Raw genomic sequence first — 24,318 nt, forward strand, 5'->3', positions numbered from 1 at the left:
TAACCACAGCGCCACCAGGGCTCAGGGGAAGAGAATTAATCACAAAGGGGCCTGAGTGAACTTTATGGTGAGATAGAACTAGTCTTTCTCTTTATTGCGGCGGAGTTTACTGTTAAATAAAAAAAAAACAACTTTGGATTTAGGTAAGGAGAGACTTTATTCAAAAGGATTATTGCACAGTGTACTTAAACATACTGTATTTATTGTATTCAGTATACAATTCTATTAGTTTTAAGTGAGTTACAAGCCCCCCCAAAATCAAGGGGAGGAGTGAAAGTTCCCATTGTAGATGTACATGGGGGAGGAAGAATTTGTTGTGGCTATCTTTGGAAAATACACTGTCACACTCCACCCACTGGCCACAATCATTCACAACCCTCCTGAATGCAAAATACACTTTCTCCCTCTCCAAGACACCAAGGTCTGATCCTATTACAGCAAAAGTTCAAAGTCCAGGATATCGTCATAATCAGGTGCAGGTGCAAATGAATATCTTCAGGCTTAATTCCTCGCATACAACTGAGTATATTTTCTCTAGATCTTAATACCTGTGAACAAAAGGGATAAGTTATCTGCCCCTCCCCCTACACTCAAAATATAATGTTGAATAGGCATAGGATGATCAGTATAGACACTCCCTTTCGAAAGGAGAGAGGGCATGGGAGGCACGAAGCTGCCTTTGGTCCATAGCAATTTTGAAACCCAGCCAGGCACATGTTGCCAATTCTTCTATTAGAGTTTAGTATTACTTCTCGGCAGTTGTTCTCCGTGGCTTTTGGCTCTGCATTCTGGTTCTTGTTTCCACCTTCTGAATCATCCTTTTCCAAAAGATGGAGCTGAGTGTTCTTATCAGTTTTTTTCCTATATAGAGGGGACCCAAAGGTCTTTTTTCATTTTGTATTATATCTATATATTTAGTATAAAGAAAGTAGGATTTCTTCCATAATAGGGTACTTAATACTTGTGTGGGTTTTCTATGAATGCTATTGAAGTTCAACCCATTAGACAAAGTCCCCAACCCCAAATCTTTTTGAGACATGAATTTATCTTGGGTCCCCTATAAGTCTGTTGAGAGATACCAAAAAACAAACCCATTGCTATAGTGTTGATTCTCATTTATAGTGTCCCTGAAGGGACAGAGTAGAACTATTCCATAGGGTTTCCAAGGCTGTAATCTTTACAGAGGAGCCATAGTGGTACAGTGGTTAACAACTTGGCTGCTAATCAAAAGATTGGCCATTTGAATCCACCAGCCACTCCTTGGAAACACCATGGGGCAGTTCTACTCTGTCCTACAGGATTACTATGAATCAGAATCAACTCGACAGCAATGGGTGTTCTCTAGAAGCAGACTACCACATCTTTCTTCTATTGAGCAGCTGGTGAATTCAAACTGGCAACATTTCGGTTAGCAGCCAAGTGCTGAACCACTGCGCCATCAGGGCTCCTTGCTGAGAGACAACACCTTTGAATTTCCTAGAGGGAATTTCTCTATCTGAAAGGGTCAAAGCAGCACCCCCTTACATCTTCTTGTGATCTTTTTTTTTTAATTTCATTGTTTCTTTTTTTTTCTTTTTCTTTTTCTTTTTTTTTTTTTATTGTGCTTTAGGTGAAAGTTTATAGTTCAAGTTAATTTCTCATTCAAAAATTTATACACATATTGTTTTGTGACTTTGGTTGCAATCCCCACAATGTGACAGCATGCTCGCCTTTTCCACCCTGGGTTCTCTGTGTCTGTTCGTCCAGTTCCTGTCCCTTCCTGCCTTCTTGTCCTGCCTTTGGACAGGAGGTGCCCATTTGGTCCAATATATTTGATTAAACTAAGAAACCTGTTCCTCATATGTATTAATTTTTTGTTTTATAGGCCTGTCTAATCTTTGTCTGAAAAGTAGGCTTTGGGAATTGTTTCATTTCTCATTTAGCAGAGTGTTTGGGGGCTCTTGTTTTAGGGGTTCCTCCAGACTCTATCAGACCATTAAGTTTGGTCTTTTTATGTGAATTTGAATTCTGTTCTATATTTTCCTCTTGCTCTGTCCGGGACTCCCTGTTGTGTTCCCTGTCAGGGCAGTCATTGGTGGTAGCCAGGCGCCATCTAGTTCTTCTGGTTTCAGGCTGGTGGAGTCTCTGGTTCATGTGATCCTTTAGTCCTTTGAGCTAGTATTTTCCTTGTGTCTTTGATTTTCTTCATTCTCCTTTGCTCTGGGTGGGATGGGCCCAATAGATGTATCTTAGATGGCCACTCACAAGCTTTTAAGACCCCAGATGCTACTCACCAAAGTGGGATGTAGAATATATTCTTTATAAACTATGCTATGTCAATTGACCTAGATGTCCCCCAAGACTATGGTCCCCAGGCCCCGGCTCTTCCTGTGGTCTTAACAAAGGATCTTCCAGTCATTTCCTTGGCTTCAATATATGACCATCTTTCCCTGACAGCACGCTGGATTTGATCTCAGTGCAGGGACCCTGGGTCTGAAGGTCACGATCTGCTCCTGGCTCTTCTTTCTTGGTGGTAGTGAAGTCTCTCCCCACTTTGCTTGCTACTCTCTCCTTTTATTACTTGTAAGATAAAAGTTGTGACTCAAGCAAGGTTGTGTCTTGAATATGACTTGAGTCACATCCTTCCATAAGGCTATTACTCAAGCTACACCCCACACTGATCCTGCCTCATTAACATATAGAGGTTAGGATTTACAACACGTATCAGATCACAAAATGGCGGACAACCACACAATACTGGCAATCATGGCCTAGCCAAGTTCACACTTATTTTGGGGGGATACAATTCAATCCATGGCAATCTGTAAGTCACAAGTCTGCCCAGACAAAGGGGGAGCAAAAGTAAACCCATTTCTTGATGGGAAGAGTGAAGGTCACATGTCAATGAACAAGAGGGGCAGGAGATAATGTTGTGGCCATCTTTGGAACATGCAATTAGCCACAGTCATTGTTATGGGTTGAATTGTGTCCCTCAAAACATACGTTGGATTGTGAAAATGTCAATTCTACCCAAAGCAATCTACAGATACAATGCAATCCCGATCCAAATTCCACCGGCATTTTTTAATGAGATAGGAAACAAATCACCAACTTCATATGGAAAGGAAACAGGCCCTGAATAAGTAAAACATTACTCAAGAAGGAGAACAAAGTGGGAGGCCTAACACTACCTGATTTTAGAACCTATTATACCACCACAGTGTTTCCCTTTAGTATTTCTTGTGATTTTGGTTTGGTTTTTGCAAATTCCCTAAACTTCTGTTTGTCTGGAAATGCCCTAATTTTGCCATCATATGTGAGAGACTGTTTTGCTGGATATATAATTCTTGGCTGGCAATATTTTTCCTTCAAGGCTTTATATATGTCATCCCATTGCCTTCTTGCCTGCATGGTTTCTGCTGAGTAGTCTGAGCTTAGTCTTATTGATTCTCCTTTGTAGATGACTTTTTGTTTATCCCTAGCCACTCTTAAAATTCTCTTTATTTTTGGTTTTGTTAAGTTTGATTATAATATGTCTTGGTGACTTTCTTTTGGGTTCTACCTCCTGTGGGGTTCGTTGAGCATCTTGGATAGATATCTTCTAATCTTTCATGATATCAGGGAAGTTTTCTGCCAACAAATCTTCAACAATTCTCTCTGTATTTTCTGTTATCCCCCCCGTTCTGGTACTCCAATCGTTTGTAGGTTATTCCTCTTGAGAGAGTCCCACATAATTCTTAGGGTTTCTTCATTTTTTCAAATTCTTTTATCTGATTTTTCCTCAGATAAGTTGGTATCAAGTGCTTTACCTTCAATCTCACTAATTCTGACTTCCATTCCTGCACTTCTGCTCCTATGACTTTCTATTGAGTTGTCTAATTCTGACATTTTATTGTTAATCTTCTGGATTTCTGTTTGCGGTCTCTCTATGAATTCTTGCAGACCATTAAATTTGTCATTATGCTCTTCGCTAATCTTCTTAAGTTCCTCTATTGCTTTGTCTGTGTGTTCCTTTGATTGTTCTCCGGTTTGCATAATCTCCTTCCTGATCTCTTGAAGAGTTCTGTATATTAATCTTTTGTATTGTACCTCCGGTAATTCCAAGAAGTTCTCTTCCTCCAGAAAATTTCTTGATTCTTTGTTTTGGGAAGTTTCTGAAGCCATCATGGTCTGCCTCTTTATGTGATTTGATATTGACTGTTGTCTCTGAGCCATCAATAGTTATGATATTTATTCATTTTATGTTCGTTTACTGTGTCCTAGCTTCTTGTTTTGTTTTGTTTTGATATGCCCAAATAGGCTGCTCGTGTGAGCTAGTTTGATTATTGGTGCGTTTGAAGGTCTAATGTCCTGTCACCAGGGGGTTAGATCTGTTACTAGGTATGTGAGCCCAGAAGTCTGTTTACTTTTCTTGTATGGATTCAGCTCATGTGTCCAGGTAGCTGGTCACCAAGTGTGTGGTGCAGGCTCTCACCTACAGTCCTAGACGGGCAGGGGTGATTGGTGTAGGCACAGGTATCTGGCTACAGTAGGGGGTCACGCACTGAGCAAGGCAGGGGGCTGACAGCTGCTCCTGAGTGTCTGGGAGGAAAGTTTGTCCCTTTTCCTTAGAGCACATAGGTGGGTGGGTTTTGCAGCTGGACTATGGGCACCCAATGCTGTTGGCTGTAGGGACTGGGAGGCACCACTTATTCTTAGACCCCTCTCACAGGTGGCTAGGTGGTGTGGGAGGAGCCACCAGTCCTCAGGCCCCTGATGTGGATAGGTGAGGAACCCTGCTTAATGGTCAGAACAGTGTTAAGTGTCACAAACCTGCTACTCCACCATATGAGCTGATACAGTTGAAGTTAGGCTTCAGGTATATAACCTGTTGTACTGTGCTAATGAGGGCCTACATTGCTGAAATGGGCCCACACAGGTCTATGCAGGGGTGAAAGTCATTCACAGTCTGTGGACCTCTTATGCCTGTGCCTGGGCAAAGGAGCTTCATCTACTCTAAGTTCCTAGCTTAGGGGAACTAGAAGATTATTTATTCCTGTTTGTTAATTTGTTCCCTCTCCAAGGCCGGGAGACTGGCTCAGGGTGTGTGACAGGTCCTTACTTCCAGCCCAGGAAATGTGGCAATGGCTGAAGCCAGCCTGGGACCCAGTGCAGAGCGGGGAGAGGGCGGGTAAATGGGAGAGAGGTTTTTCCCAAAGGGAGTGATTTTGATCCATGTGTGGTAGGTTAGACACATGTACTTATCTTTTGCCAATTGAGCACTGCTTTTCACTGGTTCTGGAGACTTTAGACTCTCTGCTGCTCGGTCTCTCCTGGTGTGGAAAATGTGTCCTGAACACCGCTGCTTGCCTCACTGCATGCACCATCTGCAGGGTACTGGTTCCCACCGGGTCAGGTCTGGCAACTCCTTGCTGCTTCTGAACTGTTTCTCCCTCTCCCTGCTGCTCAGTCTGATTCCTCAACTTTGCCTTTGATGTTCAGGGCTCCTGGATTGTCATATATAATTGATTCACTTGTTTTGTCAGGTCTTTGTTGTAAGAGGGACCACAGGAAGCATCTGACTACTCTGCCATCTTGGCCCAGCCTTCCGATTTAATATATTAGGATGTGGAACCAGGGATATTATTGCTGATGTCAGATGGATCCTGGCTGAAAACAGAGAATACCAGAAAGATGTTTACCTGTGTTTAATGGACTATGCAAAGGCATTTGACTGTGGATCATAACAAATTATGGATAACATTTCAAAGAATAGGAATTCCAGAACACTTAATTGTGCTCATGAGGAACCTGTACATAGACCCAGAGGCAGTCGTTCAAACAGAACAAGGGGATACTGCATGCTTTAAGTCAGGAAAGGTGTGTGTCAGTGTTGCGCCCTTTCACCATACCTATTCAGTCTGTATGCTGAGCAAATAATCCGAGAAGCTGGACTATATGAAGAAGAATGGGGCATCAGGATTGGAGGAAGACTCACTAACAAACTGCGAGATGCAGATGACACAACCTTGCTTGCTGAAGGTGAAGAGGACTTGAAGTAACTACTGAGGAAGATCAAAGACCACAGCCTTCAGTACGGATTAAACCTCAACATAAGGAAAACAAAAATCCTCACAACTGGACCAATAAACAACATCATGACAAATGGAGAAAACGTTGAAGTTGTCAAGGATTTCATTTTACTTGGATCCACAATCAACACCCATGGAAGCAGCAGTCAAAAAATCAAAAGACGCATTGCGTTGGGCAAATCTGCTGCAAAAGACCTCTTTAAAGTGTTGAAAAGCAAAGATGTCACCTTGAAGGCTAAGATGCGCCTGACCCAAGCCATTATATTTTCAATCGCATCATATGCATGCGAAAGCTGGACAATGAATAAGGAAGACAGAAGAAAAATGGACGCCTTTGAATTGTAGTATTGGCGAAGAATGTTGACTATACCACGGACTGCCAAAAGAACCAACAAATCTGTCTTGGAAGAAGTACGACCAGAATGCTCCTTAGGAGCAAGGATGGCAAGACTACCTCTTACATACTTTGGACTTCCTGGAGAAGGAAGTCATGATTGGTAAAGTATAGGGTCAGCGGAAAAGAGGAAGATACTCAACGAGATGGATTGACACAGTGGCTGCAACAATGGGCTCAAGCATAACAACGATTGTGAGGATGGTGCAGGACCAGGCAGTGTTTTGTTCTGTAGTACATAGGGTGGCTATGAGTTGGAACTGACCGGACGACACCTAACAACAACAACAATCTTTGACGAATATACCACGGACTGCCAAAAGAACACACAAATCTGTCTTGGAAGAAGTACAGCCAGAATGCTCCTTAGCAGTAAGGATGGCGAAATTTTGTCTCACATACTGTGGACATGTTATAAGGAGGGATCAGTCCCTGGAGAAGGACATCATGCTTGGTAGAGGGTCAGTGAAAAAGAGGAAGACCCTCAACGAGATGGATTGACACAGTGGCTGCAACAATGGGCTCAAGTGTAACAAAGACTGTGAAGATGGTGCTGGACCAGGCAGTGTTTCGTTCTGTTGTATATAGGGTCACTATGAGTCAGAACGGACTTGACAGCACCTGACAACAACATCAACAATTTTTATATCCATAAGCAGAAATACTTCCTTGCCCTGCCATTTTCTTCTGAGACTTTAGATTCCCTCCCTTATTTGTGGGAGTTTACAAAATTTGAGGCATTTGTACAGGGGCTATAAGGCTGAGAGAAATAGACCTTTTATACACTGTTAGAAATATGTGCTTCTGAGAGCTTTCTTACAAAATCATGTTCTGGGCCACTGTGACTGCCAAACCACGTTCCTTGTTAGTTCTGGCATTCAAACCCAGGGACTGCAGCCTCCTTTGATTTTTATATTTGCATTTTTAAAATAAAGCAATAAAAACTGATAATGAAATTTAAAAAATAATGACATTATCTTTCTGTCTTGGAAAGTAATTACATGCTCACTGGAGAAAGTTGAGAAAATAGAGATAAGTAAGAAAGGAGAAAATAAAGCCAGCTGTGTTGAGTTTGAATTTCAAGCACTCTAATTAAAGATCTTAGTAATTCCTTGGTGATAGTTTTCCCCCCTCCTACAGTTATTTAGGGAAACATTATGCAAAGATGAAGTTTTTTTTTTCCCAAAGATTTTTTTAAATTCACATTCTCTCGAACCTTTAATTACCTAGAGACTATTGACTGGATGGCAATGGGTATCAACAAACAAAGGGAGATAAAGATATCCGGCCTCTCCCGCCCCGCCCCCAGATAACATCCTAAGTCCAAGTCTGAGCAGCTCTTGAGGACTCCTAAGCAGATGAGTGTGCCTGGAAGGGTATTGCTCATAAAATGTCGAGGAGAAAGCAGTCCATGCAGTAACACCATTTTACATGGATCAGAAAGTCAGGGTGCTGGAGTTTTGTTATCTCCTTAATTGGTCGCTGTTTTAGTCAGCGTTTGCTAGAGAAACAGCCACTGAGATACATATTGTTGTTGTCAGGGACTGTCGAGTTGAATTCCACTCATAACGACCCCATGTGAGGGCAGAACTGCCTCACAGGGTTTTCTATGCTGTGGTTAAAGTGTTCGGCTACTAACTGAAAGGTTGGTGGTTTGAACCCACCAGCTGCTCCACGGGAGAAAAATGTGGCAGTCTACTTCAGTATAGAGTTATAGCTTTGGAAACCTATGGGATAGTTCTATTCTGTCCTATAGGATCACTATGAGGCAAAATTGACTCAGCCGCAACGGGCTTGGTTTTGGTTTTTTAATTTTTGCCGAAGCACATGGCCCTGTCTTTCTCCCCCGGAGCTGCTGGGTGGGTTTGAAGGTTGGCAGCTGAGTGGTTAACCGTTGCACCACCAGGGCTTCTTTATATATATATTATATATACATAAAGATAAATTATATATATATATAAAGCCACAAGCTGTGTATATAAATATATAAAGGCATAAAGTTGTGTATATATACGACATCCAAATCACATAACGTCCTATTTCATCGAACATACCGTGGACTTTAAGCGATGCATACCTGTATATGTATATATATGGATATATACATTGTATATGTATGTATTTAAAAAAAAACTCATTGCCATTGATTTGATTCTCACTCATAGTGACCCTATAGGACAGAGTAGAACTGCCCCATAGGGTTTCCAAGGAGCACCTGGTGGATTCAAACTTCTGACCTTTTGGTTAGCAACCGAACTCTTAACCACTGTGCCGCCAGAGTTTCTGTAAGTATGTATAGATACATGCATATAGAGTGCATTGTTGTTAGGTGCCGTCAAGTTGGTTCCGCCTCATATTAACCCTACATCTCTATGGACAACAGAACGAATCACTGCCCGGTCCTGCACCATTCACACAGTCGTTGATATGCTCGAGCCCATTGTTGCAACTACTGTGCCAGTCCATCTTGTTGAGGGTCTACCTGTCTTTCCCTGACCGTCTACCAAGCATTATGTCCTTCTTCAGGGGCTGGTCCTTCCCGATAACATGTCCAAATACATATACATACACACATATGCCACATAACATCCATGATATGTTCTGTGAAATAGGAAGTTGTGTGATTTGGACGTTGTGCGAATGTCCAAATATATACAGCGGAGAGGGGCGCAGAACGGTCACCGGGCAGGCCAAGGACCACGCTGCACCGCCAAAGGACTCTGCGGAAACTGGCTCTGCCGCAGCTGCTCCTTCCTGGGCACCGCCCTGTCTCTGAGAACCCTGACTGGCCCCCGCTGCAGCGTGCACTCGCCGCTACCTCCCTTCGCTTCCTTCCTCTCCGCCTGCCTTCCCGGCCCCAACCCCACGGGCTTTAAACTCTTCCGGCTCCACCCGCCCCTCCTCCTCCTCCTCTGCCTCCGCCGCGTTTCCTGCTTCCCCCCCTCACCCCCGACCCCGCAGCCTGACCGCGGACCGCTCTGAGGCGGCCTCTGCAGAAGGAGCTGCTGCCTCAAGGCGGGTGCCCCGGCTAATGGGGGCAACCCCCTCAGCGGTTCCGGCAGCGTCTGCGTGGTCCCTGCCTGAGACAACCGCACTGGGACACGCAGTCAGGATGGATGCCTGGACCCCCTCCCCTTGCCGCCCCGGGGCCGGGGTTGATGGGGGACACTGAGAGCTAGTGAGCAACAGATAGCATCTACAGTACTTGGCAAAGTGTGTCTGCTATGTCCCAGTCTCCACGAGATTGCCGAACTGTTACAACCTCATGAACCCACAGACGTTGTGTGGTTGGACGGTTGGCCAGAACAAAGGTTGTGTGGTGCATGCCTGTACAATGAAACCTGTGAGGGCCAGAATTCGAGAAGACTGCCTGGTTTTTCTGGCTCTTGAAAGTTTTCCACCTTTGACAGAATACGTTCTTACCACTTTCTGTCGCTCTCTGTTAGTGGGAACCATTTGAGTTTTCCTTCTCTGACAGGTTTCTGCCTTACACAGGTTTCCGCTTTCACAGGTTTTAGTGTCTATGTATCGGAAGAAGCACAACCAGAGTGCTCCTTGGATGCGAGGATGGTAAGACTTCATCTTGCTCACTTTGGACATGTTATCAGGAGGGACCAGTCCCTGGAGAAGGACATCATGCTGGGTAAAGAAGAGGGTGAGCGAAAAAGAGGAAGACCCTCAACGAGATGGATTGACACAGTGGCTGCAACAATGGGCTGAAACATAGCAATGACTGTGAGGATGGCACAGAATCAGGCAGTGTTTCATTCTGTTGTACGTGGGGTCGCTATGAGTCGTACACAACAACACTGTAGCTCTGTGTATATATATATTATATACATACTATATAAAGAGAGAGAGAGATTGATTTACTTCAAGAAATTGGCTCATGTGATTGTGGTGGTCTGGCAAGTCCAAAATCTGCAGGTCAGGTGACGGGCTGGGGACCCCTGCAGTCCTGCTTTCCAAGATCCATAGATCAGGCAATGAGAAGAGTCAAGTGAGAGTTCTGCCAAAATACCTATTTATAGTCTGGAGGCGGAACCCACCCTAGGGCAACTCCTTTTTGGCTGTTAAGGCCTTCCACAGATTGACTGTTTGCATTACATTAGATTACATTGTGGAAGGTAATCTGCTCTAATTAAGGCCAACTGACATAGTCACACGTAACAATACCTAGCACATGTAACTACTCCATAACAGCAACTAGAGTAGTGTTTGGTCAGACAACTGGGAAGTGCAGCCTAGCCAAGTGGACACATAAATTAACCATCACAGGTGTGAGTCGAAGTATGATGTGATGGACAGAAGCCTAGACGATTAGATGACAGCTGTCAGGTCCTCAAACAAGATGGAGGCTCTTGTGCCACCTGTGCCATACCTGGATGCCCTATAGTCCAGAGAGTTCTAACTCAGCACTGCTGTTACTGTTCTCTTTTGGCACTTTCTCAGCTCTAGACTCAGGCTTAAAATTTTTAGCAAGCACATTTTTCTCTAATCATTTTAGTGAAGTCTGTTATAGAGGCGGATTTATACTATATATAATCCCTATGGAGCCCTGGTGGCGCAGTAGTTAAGGGCTCAGGCTGCTAACCAAAAGGATGGCAGTTCAAACCCACCAGCAGCTCCTTGGAAACCCTATGGGGCAGTTCTACTCTGTCCTATAGGGTCGCTATGAGTCAGAATCGACTCAGTGGCAATGGGTATGGTCCCTATATTTTGACTGACATGGTTTGTGCTCTGATTTCATGCACAACAATTCACGCTTATCAACAGTCTATATAGCATTTCTGACCCAGACGCGCAGCCACTATGGAGTACCGAGGGTAGAAAATTCGAGGTCTTCAGAGAATTAAGAACTTTTCCTCAAATCATTTCTACTACAATACTCAACTCCATCTCCAGAGAAGCCATTGTTAACATTTGGCTCTACATTTTTTGGGGTCATTTATCTCTCTGCATATATAGACAATTTTCTTTTTACATAGTTAGTCTGCATTGGATATACTGCTTTGTAATCTGCCTTGTCCATGTCATATATAGACTTCTACAATAATTTTTAATAACTCCATAGTAATCCATTAATGATATATTGTAGTTTATTTCCTTAATAAACTACTATTGGACATTTTGGCCGCCTCTAGAGTTTCACTATTATTAAAAGCAGTCAGATGAACATATTTGAAAAGAAGCGTTTTTGCACAGCCGTGATGATTTCCTAGAACAGCGTGGGACTTCTGGGTCAAAGAGCATGCAAAGACTTAAGTCTTTTGATTCGTACTGCCAAATGTATCTGTATTGCCGTCTGGGAAAATTATGCCATTTGACTTCCCCTCTTGCTTCCCTCAGGTGTCAAGAGCACGGCACGGTATAGTTTTTTTATTTTTAATCTTTGACAGTTTGATAGAAAAAAAAAAAATCACCCAAAATAAAATCCATGTCTTACAAGGCTACAAGGTCTTACTTACATGATCTGCCCCTTGCCTACCTCTTAAAGGCCATCATATGCCCCTCACCGTCCTACCCTCTGTGCTCCAGCTCCAAGGACTTTCTTTAATTCCTCAAGCAGAAAGGCTCTTAGGGCCTCCCACTCCTTGCTCCCTCTAACTACAAAGCTAGTGTCTTAGTTATCTAGTGCTGCTATAACAGAAATACAAGTCGATGGCTTTAACAAACAGAAATTTATTCTCTCACAGTCTAGGAGGCTAGAAGTCCTAATTCAGGGTGCCAGCTCCAGGGGAAGGGGAAGGCTTTCTCTCTCTGTTGGTTCTGGAGGAAGGTCCTTGTCATCAATCTTCCCCAGTCTAGGAGCTTCTCAGCACAGGGACCCCAAGTCAAAATGATGTGCTCTGCTCCTGGCTCTTCTTACTTGGTGGAAGTGAGGTCTCTCTCCTCTCTGCTCACTCCTCTCTTTTATATCTCAAAAGAGATTGACTCAAGATACAACCTAATCCTGTAGATTGAGTCCTGCCTCATCAATATAACTGCATCTAATCCTACCTCATTTAAATATTGAAATTGTCAAGGATTTCATTTTACTCGGATCCACAATCAACGCCTATGGAAGCAGCAGTCAAGAAATCAAATGATGCATTGCATTGGGCAAATCTGCTGCAAAAGACCTCAGTAAAGTGTTAAAAGCAAAGATGTCACTTAAGGACTGAGGTGCACCTGACCCAAGCCATGGTGTTTTCAATCGCCTCATATGCATGTGAAAGCTGAGCAATGAATAAGGAAGACCAAAAAAGAAATGATGCCTTTGAATTACAGTGTTGGTGAAGAATATTGACTATACCATGGACTGCCAGAAGAATGAGCCAATCTGTCTTGGAAGAAGTACAGCCAGAATGATCCTTAGAAGTAAGGACTTCATTTCACGTAATTTGGATATGTTTTCAGGAGGGACCAATCCCTGCAGAAGGACATCATGCTTGCTAAAGTAGAGGGTCAGCAAAAAAGAGGAAGACCCTTAACAAGATGGATTGACACAGTAGGTGCAACAATGGGCTCAAGCATAACAACGATTATGAGGATGGTGCAGGATCCAGCAGTGTTTCGTTCTGTTGTACATAGGGTCACTATGAGTCCGAACTGACTTGACAGCACCAAAAAACAACAACAACAGGATTATCAGATCACAAAGTGGAGGACAACCGCACAATACTGGGAATCACGGCCTAGCCTAGTTGACACACATTTTTGGCGGGCACAATTCAATCGATAACAGCTAGCTTCCCTTCTTATCTAATGGCTGCCTCCTCCCCTTCCTTGATGTCTGAGCTTTATATTCCTTGGGTCTCTTCACACTCGATAGGAAGGAAGGGTGGGGTGGTGATGACATTACTGAGTTAATCTTCATCTACTATTGCAGGAAGTTAATTATGTTTAAAAATAAATCAAGGAATGATGGTAGAAGCAAACAGTTTAGAAATATGGAGAAATAGCTAAATAGGTTAGAAGTGGGTGTCTTTGGAGAACAGACCTGGGGGTGGGAAGTTGTGTTACTGGTTTTAACCACGTGTATTTACTACTTTGATTAAACATCTTTAAAATCAGCAAAGGAATTGTCAATTCAGACATGCCTTTCCTGTAACCCATCCTAATGCAGGTTCTCCCTACAGCTGCACATCCTGTATTTTCCCTGTGTGCATATTCTTTTATGTTGCCCGTCATAGTTTATAATTCTATAGTTATTCAATTGCATGTCTCCCTCGACTAGACTGTAAGCTTAATGAGAACAGGAATCGTGTCTGTTTTCTCACCGCTTTAAATCCAAGGTCCTTGGGGAGATGTACTTATTTGAGTAGACATACCATATCCTTTACTAAACAGCCAAATAAGGATGGAACAAACCAGTTCTCACAGTTAAACGTGGAAAAATTAAAAATTAAATTTGTTTCCCCCATAGTTTTAAATTATCATGGAATCCAGATTTTCTGGAGCCACAGAGGCTGGGTGAACCCATGAAACTATTGCCTTAAGATAATCTTTAAACTTGACATTGTAAACCAAAAATATTTCCTGAAGTTTTCTTCAAACTATAATTTAGCTTAATTAGTAAAGAATGGCTGCCTTGAGCATTGCGTTCTTTTAAAGAACTATCTATATGGGATCCAACTGACAACAGTAAATGGAAGGGTTAGTGAAGAAACCTAGGGGGTAGTAAGTTCATCTTAATGATGGAGGAACAACTCAGAAAAGGAGGGCCAGAATGGTGGTACAACTTGAAGAATGTAATCAATGTCACTGAATTGTACATATAGAAATTGTTGAATTAGTGTATATTTTTGCTGTGTATATTTCTAACAACAACAAATAAATAAACAAATACAATAAATTGTTTCCCCTGAATTAAGCAAGATAAGCATATCCGGTTCTTGCTTTCTTCTAACGATCTTTTTCTCCATACAGTGGGAAAATAAAAGAACCTAAAGCTTTAGAAATGAGTGAATTGATTTTCTAGAAATCTAGGCCCCTTAAGACAAATATTTTTATCTGTCATGAGGTTGAAGTCTTTTCATTTGAGACTCCATCCTGTCACATTCCAGAGAAGAAATCCTAATCTGTGAAAATTTACTTGTTCACACTCTGTAGTTCCACATCATATGCTGTCTGGGTAATATGAACATGGTTTAGCAGGTCTAATTCATCAAAGTAGGACAGTCTGCAGGATGTCAGCAGCTTCTGGAATGTTCTTTGAGGGTGAAACTGACAGGGAAGGTAGGAAGAGCTTAGTTCATCCAAGGTAGTTTTCTCTGAGTGAGAAGGTGAGGAGGGAGGTAGGTGGTTGGCAATAGATAACTCTCACAGGAGAGGACAGTGATGAAAAAGAAGCAAGCTCTACCCAGTTAGGGAGAGATGTTAAGAAATTATTCTCTAGTGATGGTGGTAATAAATTAATCCTTGCTGGCCTGTATAATTCTTGTAGTCTTTAGATATTATTACTTTCTGAATACCATGGCTTGCTCTAGTATGGCACTTAGGTGCATGGCTTCAGTTGTTAAATTCTGAGCTACTTATTGTATCAGCAATAGCTATTGGCATATTTCTTCTCCAGCCCATGAATGATGTAGAAATGTGCATCCATTTTCTATTTCCTTAGGATATTTAATATCCATCGATTGCAAAGTATGAGACCCATCAATTTTAGATGATGTGTTCCACATGGAGGAACTAAATGTTTCATGATATGTACATCAGTCTATTTAGCTAGACAGCCACTATAGAAGTCTTCCGGTTGTAGCAAGTGTTTCTTTTGGTCGTACTTGTGTGTGTGTGTGTGTGTGTGTGTGTGTGTGTGTGTGTGTGCACATATCTATGCCTATGTGTTAAATGGGTCACAATCATAGTAATAAAAGGTTATTGTTTCTCTGAGTCCCCCCGACTCCCATTTTCAAATTAGTAAGAACTATTTCAAATTCTCCTTAAATATTCAGGAATTCTCCAGGGGATGTCTGACATGTGTTTGTGAATGTAGTTATCTCAGCTGCCATTTCCTCCAACATGTCCTCAAAGACACATTTTTCCAGTTCTAATATGGTATACTCCATTTCTTCTTCCTCTCACTGCTGTGGTGAGGTCCCTGCTGGCGCTTCTCAATTCAAAATCTAGCTCTTCTGGCTCATCATTTAGGTAGAAGATAGGTTTTGCACTTCAGTATGCTCACATTACTGAAGAAGAGTATCTTAGTCATCTAGTGCTGCTGTAACAGAAATACCACAAGTGGATGGCTTCAATGAAGACAAATTTATTGTGTCACAATTTGGAAGGCTAGACGTCCAAATTCAGGGTGCCAGCTCTAGGGGAAGGCTTTCTCCCTCTGTCGGATCTGGAGGAAGGTCCTTGTCATCAATCTTCCCCGATCTAGGATCTTCTCAGTGCAGGGACCCCACGTCCAAAGGATAAGCTCCGCTCCTGCTTCTTCACTTGTGGTGATAAGAAGTCCCCATGTCTCTCTTCTCACTTCTCTCTTTTATATCTCAAAAGAGACTGACTCAAGATACAGACTAATCTTGTAAATTTTTTCCTGCCTCATTAACATAACTGCTACTAATCCTGCCTCATTAACATCATTTAACCTGTTACTGTCAAGTTGATTCCAACTTATAGCGCCCCTATAGGACAGAGTGGAACTGCCCCATAGGGTTTCCAAGGAGCAGCTGGTGGATTTGAACTGCTGGCCTTTTGGTTAATAGCCAAACACTTAACCACTGCACCACCAGGGCCTCCATTAACATCACAGAGGTAGGATTTACAACACATAGGAAAATCACATCAGATGACAAAATGATGGACAATCACACAATATTTGGAATCATGGCCTAGCCAAATTGACACACATTTTTGAGGGACACAATTCAATCCATAACAAGGAGTGTGATTGTTTAAAGAGGGTTTCAAATTCCTTGCTACCCCTGCCGTTGAGAAGTGGAGTCTAATTCCCCTTCCCTGGAATCTGGGCTGCACTAGGGACTTGCCTGACAAATAAAGTGTGGCAGAAGTGATAGTCTGGGACTTCTAAGTCAAGGTCATAAGAAGTCTTGCAGCTTCTGACCGGACATCTTGGGATGCTTGTTCCGGGGCCAGCCACTTTCTGTGTAGAAAGTCCATCTACCCAGGTGTCTTAGTCATCTAGTGCTGCTATAACAGAAATACAACAAGTGGATGGCTTTAACAAAGAGAAATTTATTCTCTCACAGTCTAGTAGGTTACAAGTCTAAATTCAGGGTGCCGGCTCCAGGGGAAGGTTTCTCTCTCTGTCAGCTCTAGAGGAAGGTCCTTGTGATGCATCAGTCTTCCCTTGGTCTGGGAGCATCTCGGTGCAGGAACCTCAGGTCCAAAGGACACGCTCTGCTCCCAGCACTGCTTTCTTGGTGGTATGAGGTTCCCAACTCTCTGCTTGCTTCCCTTTCCCTGTGTGCAGGCCACACCCTAGGGAAACTCCCTTTACATTGGATCAGGGATGTGACCTTAGTAAGGGTGTACAATCCCACCCTAATCCTCTTTAACATAAAATTACAATCACAAAATGGAGGACAACCAGACAATACTGAAAATCATGGCCCAGCCAAATTGATACACACGTTTTTTGGGAGACTTAATTCAATCCATGACACCAGGGAACATCATGCTGGGAGGTAGCCCAAGCCATCAGTTTGGAGAGGCTGCATGGAGAGAGATCTTTCTATGTCCCACAGTCCCATCCAGCCCAGCCCAGACACAAGAGTGAAGAAGCCATCTTGGTCATTCCAGCCCCAGCAGACACGATGTGGAGAAGAACTGAGGAACCAGCCAGCAGTCACACATGTGGCCCCATCCTAGGCATCCCTAACCAGCTGAGTCATCTGAGATCCCAGTCATTATTTAGCAGAGACAAGCTATTTCCACTTGCTCTGCCTGAATTCCTGATCCAAAAAAAACCGTGAGCATGAGGAAGTGATTGTTGCTTTATGCCAGTAAGGTTGGGAGTGGCTTGTTATATAGCAAGAGATGACTGAACAGAGAGAATGTCCCCTTGCCTTCATGTATGCCACCCAATGTAACACAGGCTGAAGATCAGTGTTCCCTCTACTCTCAATGTTGTACAGTGTTTTTAGGGAAGTGGCTATCCCCAGACATGTGGCATGAGTCCTTGGGCTAAAGGCCAAGAGAGACTTTTTAGAGAAGTTATGAGTGGCATACATCCTACTTCATTCAGAATTGTTCAACTAGAAAATCACCCCAAACCACAAGGAGAACAACAAACAGAAACAGAGATTCTGGAGACAAAATGAAAACAAATCACTTACAAGGAACTGGAAATTAGAATTCTAGCAGACTTTTCAATACCACCACTGGAAGCTTGAAGATAATAGAACAATGCCTTCAAAATTCTGAGTGAAAATAATTTTCTGCTTAGAATTCTACACACCCTCCAGACTATCAATCAAGTGTGAGGGTAGAATTAAAACACTTTCAAAATTTCAAAAAAAAAAAATCATTAAAAAAGGTGTCTCCCCCACTATTATAAGAACTCAAGAAAAGGTTTAAACACAAAAGAAAACATTCTTTGATGGTTATGAGGGTGGGGAGGGAGAGTGGGGGCTATTTACTAACTAGATAGTAGATGAGAATCATCTTAGGCAAAAGGAAGGACAGCACACACTACAGGCGAAGTCAGCACAACTGGACGAAACCAAAGCTAAGTTTCCTGAATACAATCAAATACTTTGAGAGACAGAGTAGCAGGGGTAGGGGTCTGGGGACCATGCTTTCAGGGGACATCTAGGTCAACTGGCATAACAAAGCTTCTTAAGAAAATATTCTGCATCCTACTTTGGTGAGTGGCGTCTGGGGTCTTAAAAGCTTGCAAGCGGCCATCTAAGATGCATCAATTGGTCCCAACCACCTGTAGTAAAGGAGAATGAAGAACACCAAAGACACAAGGAAAGTATTAGCCCAAGAGACAGAAAGGGCCACATAAACCAGAGATTTCATCAGCCTGAGACCAGAAGAACTAGATGGTGCCCGGCTACCACCAATGACTGCCCTGACAGGGAACATAACAGAGAGTCCCTGATGGAGCGGCAGAAAGATGGGGTGCAGAACTCAAATTCTAGTAAGAAGACCAGACTTAATGGTCTGACTGAGACTGGAGGAACCATGGAAAGCATGGCCCCTGGACTCTCTATCAGCCCAGAACTAAAAACAATTTCCAAGGCCAACTCTTCAGATAGGGCTTGGACTGGACTGTGGGACATAAAGTGATACTCGTGAGGAGTGTGCCTCTTAGCTCAAGTAGATACAAGAGACCAAAGGGGCAGCTTCTGTCTGGAGGTGAGATGGGAAGGCAGAGAGGGTTAGGAGCTGGTTGATTGGACATGGGGAATCAGGGAGCAAACGGAGGAGTGTGCTGTCTCAGAATGGGGTGAGCAATTAGGGTCACATAACAATGTATGTATAAAATTTTGTATGGGAGACTAATTTGAAATATAAACTTCATTTAAACTACCACAATTTAAAAAAAAAGAAAATGCTCTAATAAAAAAAGATATAAAAAATTTTTAAAAAAGATATTAAAAAAAAAAGGTCCCTCCCGTGTAAACTTTTTCAAGAAAGTACTGAAAGGTACTCCACAGAAACAAAGAAAGAGAAAGACACAGGTTGTAAGAAACAAGAGATTCCATGCGGAAGAGGCAAAGGGAAGACTTAAGATGTTAACTGTCACATAGCTACAGAACAACCTGCCTAGATTAGAGCAGTTATATTTATAAGACCAGAAAAGATACTATGCTTTACGTGGCTTCATCATGCCTTTATTTAAGGAGCTTCGTCAACACTCGGGGTGGTGTAAACAGTTCATGCGTTTGACTACTAACTGAGAAGTTGGAGGTTTGAGTCCACCCACAGGCACCTCAGAAGAAAGGCCTAGTGATTTACTTCTGAAAAATTAGCCACTGAAAACTCTATGGAGCAGAGTTCTATGCTGACATACACGGGGCCGCCATGAGTGGGAATCGACTCAATGGCAGCAGATTTTTCTGGTTACCCACAGCAGTGTTGTGCCTTTGTTAGGTGCTCCATGGGTTTTTAGGCTGCCCATATTGTAGCAGAGTGAGGTTCAGGTAAGCCTTCCTTTCGTAAAATGGGAGATGGAGGACTGGGAAAAAGCAAAGTTGCCTCACCTTGCCGGTGGGTGAATTCTCGGTATCTATCGGTTTTAGGAAATAGTATCTGTGAAAATTGAGGATCTGGAAATGGATTCCTTAGGAGAATTTACTGTATCCTCAGGAGTACATATCACTCTTCTAAAGGTACTGGTCTGGAGGGAAGGTGTCCAGTGGGACTACTGAAAGGTTGTCTGCTTTAGGTCGAGGTTTCCTAAACGAAGTGCATGGAGCCACTGTTCCGGAGGCAGGTAGCTTCCACGTCAGCACTTCCTCCTTGAAACTCTGGAAAGTGCTTTCATGAGTCATCACATCCTTTCTGGTGTATTTTCTGTACCGTGTTCACTGACAGAAAACAAAACCATGACAGCACCTGGCAGGTTTCCTCACAGTCGAACAACCTTGTCAATTCGCTTTCTTTCCTAAAATCCAGTTGTTTCGTTCATGTTATTTATGTTTTAACACGTGTATTTTTCGTGATGAGGTTAATAATAGCAACACTTCCGACAAATGGAACTCTCTCCACTTTGGAATATCTGGTTATGCCTTGGTACGTTGTCATGTTTAAGGTGGCAGATTATTCCCTCCAAATTATCAGCCTTATTAAATTACTGAAGAATCTTCAAAATATGCTAATCCTTCTCAATAAGTTATAAAATGTAGCCTGTAAGGCATACACTTAGGATGAGACAAAGAAAGCCATCTGTGATAGTGGGTAAGAGTGCCTTGAGAGGCAGATAGATGTCCGTTTAAATCCATTCCCAGCACAAACTCACTATGTGAACTTGGGCAAGTGAGTTAAACTTTCTGAATTTGTTTCATCATCTGCAAAGTGCAGTTAATCCTACCTATTTTGCTTGTTTGTTCTGAGGGCTAAATGAGTATTTAACGTGTAAAGTGCTTAGCACAACACCTTATAAATACTAAGCTTGCAATCGATGGTGGATGATAGTAGTATTTCATTACAGATTCTTGCTAGCTCTGCTTTATCTCACTGATAAAGTGATTAAGAACAGATCTTTTTGAAATATTCTTGGATCTCTTTTTAGTCTTTGATTCCATGAACGAGAACTCTCTGTGATTTAGGTTGTCCAGCGTAAGTGAAATATAATCTGTTAATACCTTAATACTTTTGCTGAAATAAAAGTTTATTATGGCAGGTTTTTTTGATGGATGATACTTGCCTTCTTAATTTTGTAAACTGGATTGTCTTCCATCCATATTGAGAGCAGAGCCAGTTTGTGGAACACAACTCTTCATTCCTATTTCTGTGAGCAAAGGAGCCCTGGTCGCGCAATGGTTAAGTGCTTGGCTGCTAACCAAAAGGTTGGTGGTTCGAACCCAACCAGTGGCTCTGTGAGAGAAAGACCTGGCAATCCGCTTCTGTGAAGATTATGGTCAAGAAAACCCTATGGGACAGTTCTACTCTGTCACATGGGGTCACTGACTCTGAACCGACCTGAAGGCACACAACAACTCCAGTATGACCTCGTGTTAACTGATAACATCTTCAAAGACCCTATTTCTGTGTTCACCTCACCCTACTTCTTCAGACTAATCTCCACCCAAGATCCAAAGCAATGCTCCCCAGAATTCTGGGTTTCATGGAAGAGTACATTTTCAAAATTTGGGGAATTGAACCAGACACATATAGTCTGCCCAGCCCTCTGCTCTTTCTGTCCATCTGCATTTTTCTCAGTCCTTGGATTCTCTTGATGCATAACTCCACACGGCATGCAACAGACAAATCGCCCTCAGCCTCTGGCCGAAGCATGAAGCGTTTGTCCCCCAATTTAGATGTAGCATTGTAACCCGACCCTAAGAATGCCAGTAAATTTCCATTAGTCAGAAAAGACTGCCTTAAACCAGCCCAAGCCAGATTTGGCCTGCCTGGCATGTGCAGAAGGGCCAGCTGTGGCTGTTAGTTGACCGCAACAGAAGACGCAGCAACAGGTGGAATGAATCAGAAGGAAAATCATCACCCAGGCCCCATTCCGAAGCGAGAGTTCCAACAAGAACACGTCACCTCCTGTTGCCTGGCCGCTGTAATTCCTGCACCATCTTCCTTCTAGAATTTTCCCTCCCCAGTATGCCTGCGTGGCCACCATCTTGCTGCCAGAATCACATATAAGCCCCGCTTCCCCATGGCTCTGGGAGTCTGGTCTGAGGCACTTCCTCTGGGCCCCTGGCTCTGCGCATAGCAATAAAGTTATTTTCTCTTTCTCAAAAGCTGGTGTCCAGGTTATCGGTAGGTCTGAGCGCACCGGACAGAACTCACCTTCTAGGGTTTGGTAACACATGTCACTGTTACTAACTCCGGTGACGCTCAAATAACTTTCTTGTAATTAATCTTTTATTGTCTCTACATCCTCAAAGAAGGGAAAGGATGGAAGTGTGTGGAACAGAATGTGCTGTTGGCTGGATTGGCGTTTGTGAGTAAATCAGAATGGCAAGCTTATGGATTGGGGTACACACTCTTGAATATAAGTGTTTTTTCCCTTTTATGGAGGCTGTGAGCTGGCTCATGCCATTCTGTTTTCCTGGAAAGCCTTCTTCTCCCCTATTCTCCTGTGGAAATCCCAACAACCTTCCAAATCCTATTCAAATATAACCACTGTTGTTATTAGTAGGTGCCGTCCAGTAGATTCCGACTCATAGCAGCCCTATAAGACAGACTAGGGTTTCCCAGGCTGATATCTTTCTGGGAGCAGATCTCCAGGTCTTTTTTCCTGTGGAGTTGCTGGTGGGTTCGAACTGCCCAAGCGCTTGTGTGATGCGTTCCTTGATTAATGCTCTTCTCCTCCTACTTGGGATTAGTCAGAGCCTTTGCTCTTTTCACAGTGCTCTGCTCACACCACCGCAGGTGAACTGCTCATTGCTGCTCTCATCCCCTGCACTGGATGGGATGGCAGCATCCTGAGGGCAAGGGCGGTGACTTTGCCCGTCTGATTCCCACGAGAAGCATTGTTTCCTAAGGCGGCCCAGTGGGTAACAACGGGGGTTACGAATAGACTATGGAGGCCGAAGGAGGAACCCGCCGTATGGCTCAGGTTACACTGCTGCAACTTATCAAGTATGTGTCAGGAAAGTATTCACCCAAGGCGAGACTGTGCCTCTGCCAAGGCTGTGCATTGGCTGGGCTACTGAGTCAGCGTGAAAGCTAGGCTTGTGAAGGTCACACCCCCGAGCTAGCATCTATGCTACAAAACCAGCTACGGAGCAAACAAACCTTAGGTCGTCTGCAGCAGCCGGGCAGCCTGGCCTCCAGGCCCACCTGCCGAGAGCACACTGACTGTGAAAAGCAGGAAGAGGCGGTGACTGTGTCCCCTTCCCTCTGCCGACCGCAATATCTGTAAGATGATGTGCTTGGTGGCTCCCTTGCTCAGGAAGCTGGGATAGCTCCCCACAGGGCTTGGCAGAGTAACTGTGGTTAACTCTCAGGTGTAAGCATTGGACAGACCTGTTTTTAATTCCTCTCTCTATCATTACCCCCGTTACGTAACTCCAGACTAATACAGACTAGGAAGAAAGTCCTGGCAATCTAAGTTCAAAAATCAGCCAGTGAAAACCCTATAAATCACAACAGACTATTGGCTGATATGGTGCTTGTTATGGATTGAGTTGTGTCCCCCCAAAATGTGTGTCAACTTTGCTAGGCCATGATTTCCAGTATTCTGTGATTGTCCACTATTTTGTGATCTGATGTGATTTTCTTATGTGTTGTAAATCCTAACCTCTATGATGTTAAAGAGGCAGGATGAGTGGCAGTTATATTAATGAGGCAGGGCATAATCTACAAGGTTAGTTGTATTTTGAGTCAATCTCTTTTGAGATATAAAAGAGAGAATCGAGCAAAGAGGAGAGGGACCTCATACCACCAAGAAAGAAGCACCAGGAGAGGAGCTTGTCCTTTGGATGCGGGGTCCCTGCACCGAGAAACTTCTGGACCAGGGGAAGATTGATGACAAGGACCTTTCTCCAGAACCGACAGAGAGAGAAAGCCTTCGCCTGGAGCTGGCACCCTGAATTAGGACTTCTAGCCTCCTAGACTGTGAGAGAATAAATTTCTGTTTGTTAAAGCCATCGACTTGTGGTATTTCTGTTATAGCAGCACTAGATAACTAAGACAGTGTTGGAAGATGAGCAAACAAACCAACAATCGTGAAGATGGCTCAGGACCAGGCAGCGTTTCCTTCTGTTATACATGGGGGAGCTACGAGTTAGAGTCCACTTGTCGGCAACAAACGACAAAGAGAACAAAAATTTCTTAGCACAGTGATTTGTGCACTTTAAACCCTCAATATATTTTAGTTCTCATTCTTGCTATTTTTCTAATTGTTAGATAGTAATCACACAAAATATGTTTATGGATTGAAGGAATAAAAGTTGTTACCAATATTAGCAAGCAAAGTAGAAGTATACATCAATCTGAAGAAGAGACTTCTTTGATGAAACATGAGAAGAGATTCAGGCTACCACCTGGTAATGGACCGATTGATTACTTTATAACAAAGACAAAGTTTAATAGGAAGCTCAAGACATGCCATTATTGGCAAAAATAGCTCATGGATGATCTGAAATTAGGCATAAATGTGAACATTTTATGGATATTTTAATTTAAATTGACTGAAACAACCCTTAAACTAATACTAATCTGTTTATGAAAATATGTATGAAGAAATACCTGTGCTAATAACGTTCTGGGGTGCTGTCTGAGTCAATTCCAACT

Source organism: Trichechus manatus, unplaced genomic scaffold, assembly GCF_000243295.1.
Source record: "Trichechus manatus latirostris isolate Lorelei unplaced genomic scaffold, TriManLat1.0 scaffold00093, whole genome shotgun sequence".
Taxonomy (NCBI): Eukaryota; Metazoa; Chordata; class Mammalia; order Sirenia; family Trichechidae; genus Trichechus; species Trichechus manatus.